The 14,419-nt window shown below is 36.8% G+C and overlaps 1 protein-coding gene and 1 pseudogene across 5 annotated transcripts in view; one reads left to right on the top strand and one right to left on the bottom strand.

Annotated features, from left to right (window-relative positions):
- The first annotated feature begins 4,180 nt into the window (after positions 1-4,180).
- Positions 4,181-14,419, top strand: part of RNF111 (ring finger protein 111) — an 84,824-nt gene continuing 74,585 nt past the window's right edge. For 4 of the 5 annotated variants that reach the window (XM_008706033.2, XM_008706032.2, XM_008706031.2 and 1 more), the window contains exon 1: positions 4,181-4,314. The gene's annotated coding sequence lies outside the window, so the exon portion shown is untranslated. Of the gene's footprint in view, positions 4,315-4,375; positions 4,652-14,419 lie in introns of those variants that run through there. The other variant, XM_040620578.1, reaches the window with a different exon arrangement.
- LOC103676795 lies at positions 8,398-8,975 on the bottom strand (annotated as a pseudogene).

Raw genomic sequence — 14,419 nt, 5'->3', positions numbered from 1 at the left:
GTTACTCTCCACCCAGCCATTTCCAAACCTGATGTCTTAGTAGATGGCCTTACCTCATGTTTCACAGAGAAATCAAGGTCATTCAGTGAGCAAGCCCTTGACTTGTCCTGTGAGGCCAACAGTTTTGTTCATTTGTGCAATCCTTCCCTCCCTCTCCTCATTTGTTTCAGTGAAAGGAATATCTCTTCTATGCAAGGCCAATTCTTCCATCTGAGCTTTGAATCCCATTTCCTCTGCCTCCATTTCTCTTTTTCTGCTGCTCTCTCCCCTTCAGCATACCCAAAGGATTCAAGTCTTCCCTTTCTAGACTCCATATCCTGCTAAAATATATGTCTATCTTTCTTTTTCCATTTACTACCATTTTCATGAAAAAATACTGGTCTTTGTCTAAGTACATTGTTCAATCCATTCTAAATTAGGACTTCTCAACTGGAATACTATTGGCACTTTGGGCCAGGTAATTCTTTGTTGTAGGGCTGTCCTTTGCATTATAGGATGGCAATGTCCGTGGCCTCTAAACATTAGATATCAGCAACATCTTCCCAGTTGTAACAACCAAAAATATCTCAGGACATTGTCAAATAATCCCTGGGGTTCATAATCAACCCTGTTGAGAACCTCTGGTAAAATGTACAACAGTTGCTGAAACTGCTCTTGTTTACATATCTCCTTATTGCCGAATTAGTGGACATTTCTTATCCTTGATCACCCACTTCGTCACTGAAACTTTTTTCTCACTTGGCCCGTTACCTATTTCTTTGGGTTTTTCTCCCTTTGCTCTGGCCCATCTTTATCCTTCTGGGACTTCTCTTCATTCTTCAATATATTCTTCTTAAATATCTTCAATACTCTTCTTAAAATATCAGCCTTCCTCAGATATCTGTCTCCTTTCATATATGTTCTGGGTGGCCTCATCAGAATTACTGCTTCAACTATCACAAGTTAATCCCTGTCAAATCCCTGTCTTCAGCCCAGACCTCTCTTGAGATCCAAACCCATTTATCCAGCACCTTACTGAAATCGCCACTTTAGCTAAGTGTTAGATACCTCAAACTCAGCTTGCCCAATAAAGAAGTAATCATTTCCTTTTGACCTCCTCCTTCATCCCATCCCAAACAAAAGCCCCAAACCCAGAAAGTTGGGTTTTGCAAGCCGGTGTCTTTTTCCTGAATGGCACTTCCACCCAACCACTTACCATAAATCTGGAAGCATTTGAGATTCTCCTTCTCCTTTACTCCCCATATCCAATAATTATTTAATCTTCTTGTTGTATCTGCCCCTCCCTTTTCATGCTCATTTTCATTACTCTCATCAGTTTTTGCCTGCTGTTCCAACTGGTCTTCATCACTCTGTTTTTGCCTCTTTCCAATCCACCCACTACTCTGCTTATATAATGTTGTCAGTCTGATTGTTACTTCTCTGGTTGGTTTCCCTTCATGGCTTCCCATAGTTTTAAGTATAAAAGAGTGCAAACTCCTCATCCTAGCAAAAACAACCATACTTAATCCATTTCTAACTACTTTTCTTCCCTCATCTCTTACTAGTTTCTCTGCATGACGCATTCAGTAGATTCTACTAGAGAATTTGCTTCATGCTGTTTATGTATCTTAGCATGTATTGATCTTTCTGCCTGAATGTCTTCTCTATTTGCTTCCTTTAACTGTCTTCATTTATGTTGCAAAATTTAGTTTAAACATCACCTCCTCTTGGTTTGACTCCAGCGTTCCATCTTTGTGTTCTCAGAGCACTATTACGCCATCCTGTCCCTTCCACATTATAGTGTCAATAATAGATTTGTTTTCTGGGTCTTGGAAAACACTGCAAGTGAGGCGGTGATTATGTATTTGGTTTGTGCCCATAGTGCACACTGTCCGCTTGAAACCAAAGATACTAAAGACCTGGACTGGTGCAGAGTATTGAGAGGAATGGGTCCATTTTCAATATTTGAGATATTACAGAGACAGAATTAGAAGGACTTATTGATTGACTAGAGATAGGGAGTGAGGAAGAGAGAATAGTCAAAGATGACCTTTGGGTTTCTAGTTAGTTACCTTAGTCCTATTGACTGAGACAGTAAAGACTGAAATGGATGGCTTGTAAATACTATATACTGCATTTATTTATTTATTTCAACATGGTGTGTTAGAGATGCCTGTGGGACATTAAAGTGGAAATGACACATCCAGTAAAAGAGCCATATGGGTTAGATCAGTCAGCACTGTCCAATAGAAATATGTGAGCTACAAATGTAACTTTAAAGTTTATAATAGTTCATTTTAAAAAGTAAAAAAAAAAAACCCAGGTAAACTAACTTTAATAGTATATTTTATTGAACCACAGCATTTCTCAGTTGTACTATTAACATTTTCTGCTAGGGAATTCTTTGTTGTGGAGGGCTGTCCTGTGTATTGTAGGACGTTTAGCAGCATCCTTGGCCTCTTGTTAGCAGATGTCAGTAGTCATCCTTTCCCCGAGTTGTGAACACCAAAAATGTCTCCAGCTATTGCTAAATATTAACCCAAAGTGGGGGCACAAAATTGTGCCTGCTTGAGAACCACTGATTTACCCAAATATATCCAAAATATCATGTCAAAATGTAATGAGTATTAAAAATTATTCAAATTTTTACAAAAAATTTTAATATTGTATCTTTGAATTGGATAGATATTTTTCACTTACAGCACTTCTCAATTTGTACTAGCCACATTTCAAGTGCTCAATAGATACATGTGGCTTGTGTCTACCTTTTTGAAGAGCACAGGTCAAGAGCTTGAGGAAAAAGGTTAGGAATGGAAATACAGTTCTGGAAATATATGACATTGAGAAGTCACGAGTTAATAACAATTGAAACCATGGCAGTAGATAAGATAGTCCAGGCAGAATTTAATATTCAGAGCGAGAAAATAGGAGGATTGAGAAAAATTCCTACTCCAATGCTCTTCCAGTTTTCCCACACAATCTGCAATCCTTTCTTGTTTATTATTATTATTTTAAAATATTTTCTTCACAGAACAATATGGAGAACATGATTGAACAAAAGAAAGCATATTGAGAAAGATAGGTTGATGACAAGTGAAGGGAATTAATGTTTATTGAACATTTAATTGGTAAATAATGTTCAAAGCATTTTATAAACTGTCTTATTTAATTTCACAAGAACCCTTTGAGATAAATAATGGTACCTCAATTTTTAGAGAAGGAAACATTTTTTTTTCGGTTTAAGGTACGCTTTTGTTTTTCTTTTAAAATGGAGGTGTAATTGACATTTTATGTTTTTTTGTAAGGATTTATAAAGGTCTAATAAATCAGACTGCTGTTAATTGGCATTATCGGGATTTGAAAGGAAGTCTGTCTGACTGATTCCAAAGCCTACATTCTCCTTGCCTACATCCTCCTAATGCACATGATGAAGCATTTGCTATCTACTGATTTTCATAAAATAATTAAGAAGGCATATGTGATTGTACAGTCATTTCCCAGGATATCTATTACCACTTTTGATGTGATTCTCGGAACAAATTCACTTTAAGAGCGGGGTGCTATGATCTTTATGTCATTAGCGAGTATGATTTGGGTATCATTTTCTTGTTAAAGACAGTAAACCGTGATGTTTTTGTTTAATTTGTACTGTAAGTATAATCAATAATTTTGTGGTTAGCTGTACTTTTTAAGTTACGAAAAAATTAGCCAAGAAATAGTATTTTGCTTTAATGTAGAACACAATCATCAAGGAAAACAAAATAACAAGCTTTATGAAACCGTTCGGCTTCGCTAATAGACTTGATAGAGCGAGTACAATGGGGGAGGGCTGGGGAAGAGGGGGCGGGACATTGAGAAGCAAGAATCTGAGCAGGCGCAGAAACAGATACTGATGAAGGCGTGAATGCTACTGCGCTCTCACTTTCCGAACTGTCGTAAAGACCCTGAGTGTCGTGCTCTCTCGGTAGAGGAGGGATTGGTTAGGCGGCGGCAGCAGCAGCGGCGGCAGGAGAACAGCAGCAGTGACGGCGACGGCGGCGAGGTGTTGGGTCTGCGCAGCACAGAAACGCCCGCAGCTTCGGGAAAGGAGTTCTTGTGGGGTCAAATCAGGCATTCTGAACCCAAGCCGGGTGAACTGGGCCGAACCAGGCGCTGCCGCTCGTAAGGTTTGGTGGCGGTGACAGACGCAGCTCTTGACTATAGGGGCCTAATAGGCCGAGATCTGAGGCTCAGATCACTGGCTCTCGACGCATCCTCTTCCCCTCTTCCATCTCCTGTCTTCCTTCCTGGGCAAGTGATTCCCGGACCCTGGGAAGAGGGTAGCTAATGATTAAGGTGAGGGAGCTAGGGGGGAGGGGATCGATTGGAAGCCGCGCGTGCGCGCAACGGGGGAGGGGCCGGTCTGGAGGGGAGAAAGAGGAAGGGCTGCGGCCGCGGAAGGCTGGGGTCGGCGACCGGCCGGTTATTGCTGGCTCCGTAGTGACTTAGGGTCTGGGTCTCCGCAGTAGAATTGATTGTGTTTGAGCAAAGCATTCGTCTACAGACACACCCACACCCCACAGTAAGGGAGTGGGTGAGGGGATTTCTTTCCCTCTTTGGACTCCCGCTGGAGTCTAGGAAGGGGGCTGAGGACTGAGGCGTGGGAGTGAGATTTGACAATGGAGTGATGAAGGTAACCCGCACTCGGGGGGGTGTTGCAGGGCGCTAAGTCAGCCCTGACGGTTAGGGAGTTGCCTTCTTATGTGATCAAGGAAACGTCCGCGGAACTGCAGAAATACAGACGCGTCAGATTTTTGTGTAGAGTTGGTTTGTTGGTCACTAAAAAAGAAGCTCAGTATTTTACTATTGTCCTTAGATAATTTGTCAAAGTCAGTGGCAAGGCTGTAGTGGAAATATCCGTTCTGTACTGTAGAAATAGAGGTTTGTCACAATAGTTTTTAAATAGGTTTTAATAGATCTTTACAGATACTTCTTAACGCAAATGTAAGTTTTAGTGCTTAAAAAATACCAGGAAGTATAGGGTATTCATTTAATTTGTTCATGTTTGTAGTGTGAGGCGACTCCATTGTATTGTGTGCTTTCCTGTTTCTTGATTTATGTGGAGTATGAATTTAGAACTCTCTGGAGTGGTAAGATGCCAGCTGACACAGACTTCATTTTATAGTTCTTTTAGCTTTTGAACCTGACTTAATCCAAACTTTATTTCACTTGGTATTTTTATGTTTAATTTTCTTGTTTTAGGGACCTCTTCAACCAAAAAGAACAGCCTGGGGAAAAGATAAGCTAAGGTTCCATTTCCTTTCCCATTTGTGTGTGTGTGTGAGATTGCTTTCAAATGTTAGGATGTGATTTCGTTATTACATAGAAGTTCTGTAATACTAGTTTTACTTAGCTTCATTATGGTGAAGATCTACATTTTGATAGTTTGTTGCTAGTGTCTGTTTTTTAGTAAAAATTTTCATGTCAATATAAACTATGTTGCTTTTCATACTAAACAGTCGTCTTTGGTTGCCTTTGTGAGACAAAACAGGATGAGAAAGAAGCCCTCTTACTCTGAGAAGAATCTTTAATTTTTTTTAAAGCCTTAAATTATTTTACTTTTGTCCACCTCTTGTCATTTAACCTTGGACAAATGACATCTTTCTCCTGCTCATTTGTTTGCTGTCTAAGATTCAAAGTAGTATTTTAAAAACTGGTGAGGGTGTTTGTGAATTGGTCTGAACAATATTGCAGGAAAAACTGGGAAGAGTGGAGACTCTCCTTGTTTACAGGGGTACTGCATCTTATATGTGTGGCTCTTTCTGTTACTTTTTTCCTTTTAGTGTCTGTTGGTCATTTGCATGTTCTTTGGGGTTGGTGTTTGAAGAAAGATGTCATCAAAATAATTTTATTTTGGTGAAAAGTGTATCCTAGTGGAGGTTACACCTTGAGAAATTTCATTTCAGTACTTTATTTCTACAGATAATTGAGAAATAGCTGTACTGATGTTTAAAATAAAAAAGAGAGTAACAGTTTACATGTTTAGAGCAAAGGAATGGTCAGCAGATATTCCTAAATAGTTATTTTCATTATAAAATTTAAAGTGGGAATAAAAACTGATTGAATCAAACTAATTATATTTTTTTAGACATTGTATTATTTTGCCAAAGAGGGGTTTCTGTAACATGCTTTACTTAGAGCATAATTGTATCCATCCTATTTGACTTTTCCCCTTCTGAGCTAGGACTTCAATAGGAAGAAAAGAAGTGACAGTGTGAAAAATGATAGTGATTAAAGTATGTTAGTAGCTTGACATTAACATTTTATGGGTGACATAATCCTATGGAAGAGTCTTTAGTTTGAAGATCTGAATTTTAGATCTAGCTTTGCTTGCTATCCGGTAGAGTTGTGACTTTACTGATAACCATCCTTAGCTTCAGATTTCTCTCAGTTGTTAAATGAGAAGTGTAGAATGGTTTTCTAGTTTTCTCTAGATCCCAAATCTAGTGGTTTGTATTTTTGGTTAGGTTCTTTTGGTACTTATTGGTGTGTTCATCATGATCCAATTCCCAGAAAGAAGTGCTGTACTGAGTATAAATTCCTTCCTGTTTATATGGGGGGGGGATCTTTGATAAAGCCATGTTTGTTATTTTGGATAATGCTTCTGTCCCATTATAGATATTATATATGATTTAATAGCTCTCATATTAAAAGATGAAACTTGGGTTTACTTCTGGTAATGGTCTTTAAATCATCCTGAATGATTTTACTTCCAGAAACCTGTAATCGTTGGTCAGTTAAAGTCCAGAATTGCATTTGAATGCCTTACACCTCTGTTTTTTCTTTCCTACACCCCACTGATTCTTGGTAACAGCTGGCCCAGGTTTCTACAGGTATCCAGTTCGTATCATTACATGTGGAGTGGGCTACAGATGTTTAAAAACAAATACTAAGTTGAGCTTGCATTTTAAGTGGAGGTACTGCATTATTATTTACCTATTATTTGGTTACTCAGTATGTATTTATTGAATGTCTCATGTTCTCAGAATTGTTCTTGGTCTTCAGTGAAGAAGGCACTCTGCCTTCAGGGAGTGGACATTCTACTGGGGGAAACATAATAAACAGTAGTTTGAGGTAGTGCTGAGTGCCATGAAGAAAACAGGACCATGTAAAGATGAGTGGAAGTCCAGCTGTGCTGTGGATTGAATGGTTAGCGAGGGTCTAACTTCTTTTTAGAGATGATAATTTGATTTGTGATCAGTGACTATGATCAGTGATCATACTGGTAATCTGCAGGAATCTTGCAAACAAAGGGAACAGCAAATGCATTAGGTTGTGTTTGATTCTGGAGAATCTACAAGTGTAAACTGGTTTATGTGTTAGGCTTTTTCATAATGGCTGATAGACAACGTAAAGTGAAAGGTTAAAAATGTTTTATGTATAGCAACCAAATGTAATGTGTTGACCTTGTTTAAATCCTCACTCGAATCAGTTGTAGAAAGTCATTTTGAAACTTCGGGGGAAATCTGAATGTGAATGGATATTAGATGATATCAAGGAATTACTGTTAATTTTGTCAGGGATGATAATGATATTATTTTACATAAGCATCCACTGATGATTCTTGCCTGTACTGATCTTTCCTCTGATGGTTGCAGAATGCTTATTTTCAAACTCTTCCATCTCCTTTACCTTATCAGTAGGCCTTCTTTTGTATGGAAGAAGCATTCTTTTATCTAACTATTACCAGTATGGACTTATGTATTTCCTATTTTATTCAATGGATTATAATCCATTACTGCCTTTATTAATTTTAATGCTCAAACTGTCCCACGTTTGTCCAGTGGGATTCTCCACCATAGCTCCTGTGTCTTTTTGACATACATAATTTTTATGAGTATTTCCTTTCTTTCTGGAACAGCAAGATGAGTTCACACTCGTCTTGTATCTTTCCTGTTTCAGTCTTGGAATCAGCTATTCTCTAAGGAGGCCTGGTTCCTTTTAGTAGGGAGTCCAATTTGCTTTTGAGTTATCTGTTTATATATAGAAATAATCTCTTATTTCCTGGATCAGGACATCCTCTGAGAAACTTAAATTAGATTTTGATAGTGGGTTTATATTTCTATGGAGATTTTATTTGTGAAGTAACTACATAAAATGTAGCATTTTATTATATTTACCATAAAACAACTATTTTATTCTATCTTTTCAAATAAGTAAGTTCTGATTTGATCTTAATTATGATCAAATGAAATAGAAAAAAATAAAATGTTATTTTGCTTTGTGTTACATTGTATGTAGAGGGTTTAACCGCTTAACTGTTGAAAACGATGTAAGGTTTACATACTTAATTGTTTTTAACTAAGTCATCAGACATTCTGGTCTGAAGGAAATTGCTGGTTTTTAACTAGCTTTTTAAATGAAATTTTTTTTATGATATAGAATAATATTTCATATATGAGTAGAAGCTCACAGGCGCATTATTCCAGAAAGTTACTGTTACAGCTTGATACATTTCACAGCCATTCTCTCACCCAGTGCAGCATGGGTGTTTGCTTTCTTTATTTATCTTTTAAACCTCACTTATAAGTATTTTTCCAGACAATATTTTGTTTTTGTTTTTTTAAAAAAACAAGCTCTGGTAGGTTTTCTTAAAGAAAAATTTTGTGTGATTTGCTTTTCACATCTGTTCTGGCATGCTTCTAATGATCCAGTCATCTGGATCAGTGATAGCCAGTGCTCGTTCTCTGTAGTGTTTTCCTCATGCTGTACCCAGTTCAGTATTATTGACACTGTAGTGATGGACACCGGTTTTGGCAAACATGGTGTAGTATTCTATTTCAGATTTCCTCGGGGCTGGGCAGTTGTTGGTGAGGATAACCAGTTTTGCTTTGCCATGTCTGATCATTTTCAGAGCCTGCTTGTATCCCAACATGTACTTGACACTTTTCATAATGAGTTGGAGTCTAGAGTTGATTGACTCCAGAAAACTTTTTCGTCTTCCTTGATGCCACCATCTTCTTGCCTTAGGTGCAGGATGGCCCCAACCAAGAACAGCCACCAAGATCCCAGACGATATTTTGAATTGTTTTTAACCAGTTAATTTTTGAAACAATGAATATATACGTGGTTTTAAAAGTCAGTTCCACAAAGGCTTGTAATGAAAAACAACAGTCTATGCTCTTCCTCCTAATCCCCTAGTTCTAGTTCCTAAGTGGAAACGCTTTCAGCTCTTAAATTTTTTCTGGTATTTACTTTCATATTTCTAAATAGTATGCTTATATGTCTACTTAGCTACTTTATATATGTCTACTTAGCTACTTTTGATGTCAATTTTTTTGTTGTTTTTTAAAAAAAATATTTAATTTTTAAAGATAAAAGCAATAAAATGGAACCAGATTCACAAAGGTACGAAGGTTGTACAGGGAAGGAATAAGTTTTCTTGCCATCCTTGTCTTCCTGTTGCCCAGTTCTTTTCCCTGGAGATATATCTCCTCTCAGTATTTTATATGTATTCAGAACAGCAGTTCTCAGACTGTGGTCTCTGGACTCCTTGAGGGGGTCTTCAGCAGTTCAGCTGGGTTGACACTATTTGATAGTAATACTAAATTCTTCACTACTTAACTACGTTAACATTTGCATTGATAGCAAACACAGTGATAGGCAAAACTGCTGGCTCTGCAATACATATTAAGACAGTGGCTAAAAGTGTACTAATAGTCATCGTATTTTTCATTACTACACATTTACAAAACCAGTTTCATTTAAGAATGAAAACCATGAAAAAAACCCAAAACCATTTTCATTTAAGAATGTCCTTTATAAAGCAGTAAAATCTGTTGATTTTATTAATCTTGACCCTTGAGTACATGTCTTTTTAATATTTCATGTGATAAAATGAGAAGAATGTTATAAGGCACTTCTGCTCCATCCTAAATTATGCTTGTCTTGAAGAAAACTTGTGTGATTGAGTTGCAGGCTGAACTAGCAAACTTAGTTGCCTTTTTTTTTTGTAATTTTTTTTTATGGTAACCATTTTTTGACTTGAAAGAATGACAAACTATAGTTATTTAAACTTGGGTATTTATATGTATTTCCTCAAAAATAAATGAAGTGAGCTTGTCATTTTCGGGAAAACAACTGATAGAAATTATTGCCAAGATAAAATTAAGGCTTTCAAGCAAAAATTAGAATTTTGGAAAACATAGCTGCCACTATGAGCTTGGCAGCTTCTCAGGACCTTTTGGTGAAATTGATGGGGATATTAACAAATGTGATTTTTTTTTTTTTTTTTTGGCTATTGTATAATTAAATGTGTCAGTGTTTGGAAGATATGCATAACTTTGTGGACCAACTTTTTTCATATGACCAATGCATGATATTACAAAATCATGCTGTGTGTGAAGGATCTACTTAAGGGCCAGATAGATCAATAGATTTTTAATGAAATGGTATGAAGTTTCATAGATAAGGTATCAGATTCAAATTGCAAATAACCTTTACAAAATTACATTTATTAAGTTTTGAGTTAATATCAAAGAATAACATATACACTATCTGAATAAGTTATTAAAGACACTTCTCTTTTTCAACTACATATTTGTGTGAAGCTGGATTTCTTATTAGATTGAATACAGAAGCAGATTTAAGAATCTAGGTTTCTTCTATTAAGACAGACATTAAAGAGATAAGCAAAAATGTGTAATAGTGCCATTCTTATTAACTTTTTTGAAAAAATATGTTCATAAATGTTACTTAATATTTGCATATAATGGGTTAAAAATTGCTGTTTTTAAAAAAATTTTTGAGCATTTATCAATTTTATTTTCTAATATTGTATTAATATAACCTACATATTTCAAGCTTTTGGGGGTTCTCACTTATTTTTAAGAGGATTAGGGGTTCACAAATCTAAAAGTTTGAGCATTGCTGTACCAGTTATCTTTTGCATTATCTTTTGACCTCTTATGGAAAAGGAGCCCACACTTCTTTTTTCACCCTTTCTTATATAGTTGTGTCATAATTTTAGATTATTTTAAGTAATAATTCAACATACATATATTGAATACTAACTGTGAGTTCTAAGCTTTGGGGCACATGGTAATGATGAAAACAGACTAGGCTCTATTGGGAAAAGAACTAAATTTTACAAATGGTGATTATGGAAATAACTGAGCTGGAAAAAAGATGGGGGTGGAGTTAGCTTTTTAAATAAAAGGTGATGAGGGGTGGTCTCAAGGACAAGGAAACATTTGAGCACAGAGGGAAAGGATGCAAGTGAGAAATCCTTGTGGCTATCTGGGGGACAAGCATTCTGGGCAAATTAAATAGTAATAGCATACTTGGCCTGCTCAAGGAAAAGCCAAGAAGCTATCGTGACTGGACTGGAGTGGAGTGGATGAGGAGAATAGTGATCTCTGAGGACATAGGTCGCAAGGGCTTACTTAGGTCCTTTAGTTTTAAGAAATATTCTTGTATTAGCTTTCATCTTAGTCATTTTTTTTTCTGTTCTCTTTTTGGAGTTACTGCCAGTCAGAGATAAAATTTTGTTGCTCTCTCTTTCTTGCTGTTAGATCCTGTGTGTGTGTGTGTGTGTGTGTGTGTGTGTGAGAATTAAAAGTTTTCTTCATTTAGTGGGTATTGCAGGGAAATTTGAGATAAAGTTATTTATGTAATTTACCATGTTTAAACAAAATATGAACTTTTGCTTTTGATAAATATCAGGAGCAAGTTACATTATTGATACAGAAATGGGCTCTCTTTCCGACTTTTTAGTGGTAAAATCATGTTTGTTTATTTCTAAAATATTCTCTGTCTTTTTAAAATTTTTTTTAGAGCATGTGTGTGCGAGTTCCTGTTTGGGGGGGGGAGGGGAGGGCGGAGGGAAAGGAGGAGAGAATCCCAAGCAGACTCCATGCCTAGTGTGGAGCCTGACACTGGGCTTGATCTCATGACCTTGATCATGACTTGAGCAGAAATCAAGAGTTGGGTGCTTAACCACCTGAGCCAAAATAATATTTAAATATGTGAAAAAAATACACATATAAATAGGTTTATAAATAGGTTCACTTTGCAAAGTCTAAATCTACTTTGACAGCTGTATTTTTTTTAATACAAAATATTCATTAGGTGAAGAAAATCATGTGATGTAAGATTTTTATTACAGAACATCTATAGAATGACTGTTATCATGGATTTGATTGTATTTTCTGTGAAATCGTATTTCTTTAAAGAATTCTATGTAGTAGGAGATAAAACTGGCCATTTTATGGAATATTATGCAGCTGTAAAAAAATGAGATCCTGCCACTTGCAAGAACATGGGTGGATCTAGAGGATATTATGCTAAGTGAAATAAGTCAGTGAAAGACAAATACCATATGATTTCACTTATATGTGGAATTGAAAAAGCAAAAGAAGCATATAAACAAAAAGCAGAATCAGACCTATAAATAAACCGATGGTTGCCAGAGGGGAGGGGAGGGACAAAATGGGTGAAGGGGAGCGGGAGGTACAGGCTTCCAGTTATGGAATGAATAAGTTACAGAAATAAAAGGTACAGCATAGGGAACTAGTCCGTGATATTGTACACCTGAAACTAATGTTACATTGTGTCAACTATACTTAAATTTAAAAATATTTTTTTGATAATAATAAAATGAAAAAGGGAGGAATGGGTCAGACACAGACTGCTTTACCTATATACATCTGGGAGAATATAGAGAATTTTGATTGTTTAAAATAAACAAACCGTCTATTTTCATAACCACCTTCCTGCCTGCCATTCCTCTGATGTGCTTTTATCCTTATTCTCCAATTGAGGAAATCTTACTTTAAGGACCAGCTCTTAAATTTCTGTGGGTTTCTCCTCTAGAATCAATGGCTCTCCCTTCTGTTTTTCCGTAGTATTTGGTCCTTCTCTTATGTTGTAGCAGTTATTTCCATTTTAGTAGAGCTTTAGCATTCTCCCACTGTGGGGGCTAAGTTCCAAAAATCTCCATGGTAAATAGAAGAAATTGTGGTTGAATTACATAATAATCTTATATGAAAATAATATCATGGGAACTGAAGTGGTGAGTGAACATATGAAAGCCCACAAAACTATACACTTATTTTAAAAATGAGAGACCAAAACCAGCAACTTATGTAAGAATTAAGATCCAGATGTTTGTGTGTCACACCTTAGGCAAGTTGCCTAACTTTTATAATTCTTAGTTCCTTGGAGATACTAGTTTTTAATAAGGATAAAATGGAATAAAAACATGCTACATAGTTCCTTACCAGGCCTATCTGATCTGGCCCTTGACAATTTCTGACGCCTTTGTGTGCCAGCTCCCTTTCCTCTCACTCCCCTTCTTTCTATTGTTTGCACATGCTAGGCCTCTTCCTGGCACGCGATCTTTCTTTACTGTTTCCTCTGCTAGAAAGGCTCTTCCTCTAGCACTTCGTGGCGTGGCTGACAGGTGGCTTGTTCTTCTTACGATTCAGGTCTTCAGCGTCTTAGGAGCCCTTTGATCATCTTTTACTATCTGTTTTATTTCCTTTTTTTTTTTTTTAAAGATTTAATTTATTTATTCGACAGGATAGAGACAGCCAGTGAGAGAGGGAACACAAGCAGGGGGAGTGGGAGAGGAAGAAGCAGGCTCATAGCGGAGGAGCCTGATGTGGGGCTTGATCCCATAACGCCGGGATCACGCCCTGAGCCGAAGGCAGATGCTTAACCGCTGTGCCACCCAGGCGCCCCTGTTTTATTTCCTTAATAGCACAATTTTTTCTCTAAAATTAACTTGACTGTTTACTTGTGCCTTGTTTGTTCTCGTTTGTATGTAGTTTTCATGAGGACAAAGACTTTCTATATCTTGTTCATGGCTAATCCCAGTGCCTACAACAGTGCCCACATTATAATAGGCTCTCGATAAATTTTTGTTGAATGAAAACAATAACTGCATAAATGGTAGCTAATGTATTATCAGTGATATTGTATCTTCTAAAATATTAATAAGCCACTGTAAAATTAATTCCTGTTACCTGGGTGATATTTCCAGATTCTGATCTGATCCCAGATGCTTGGGATAGAAAAAATTTAGGTAACCTAACTTGTGTTTATCCTGTTCGCCGTCATAGACTTGATCATTCTTCTTAGACTCTTAGGTTTCCCCATTTTATTCCCATGTGAATGAATAGTTTTCCTCACAGAAAGCAGTTCTGGATGGCAGTTCTAAAGCCTGGACTTAATTTCAGTAATTTTCCTTTATCTTGAACCAGCTTCGATTTAAAATATTTTTCTTTTCTCTCCTGTCATTTTTATTAATCCTCAGTTGCCTCCTTTTCTGATTATCCCCAACAGGAAGAACTCAGTGTATGTACGCTGAAACCAAAATTCTAAAGATCGCCCAGAAAGTATATAAGTAAATGTGTGTAGGCTAGCTTTACGTGTATGGAAATCCACATTGGGGTTAGGA

The sequence above is a fragment of the Ursus maritimus genome, unplaced genomic scaffold (assembly GCF_017311325.1).
Source record: "Ursus maritimus isolate PB19 unplaced genomic scaffold, ASM1731132v1 scaffold_35, whole genome shotgun sequence".
NCBI lineage: Eukaryota > Metazoa > Chordata > Mammalia > Carnivora > Ursidae > Ursus > Ursus maritimus.
This window is presented reverse-complemented; position numbering and strand designations above follow the sequence as displayed.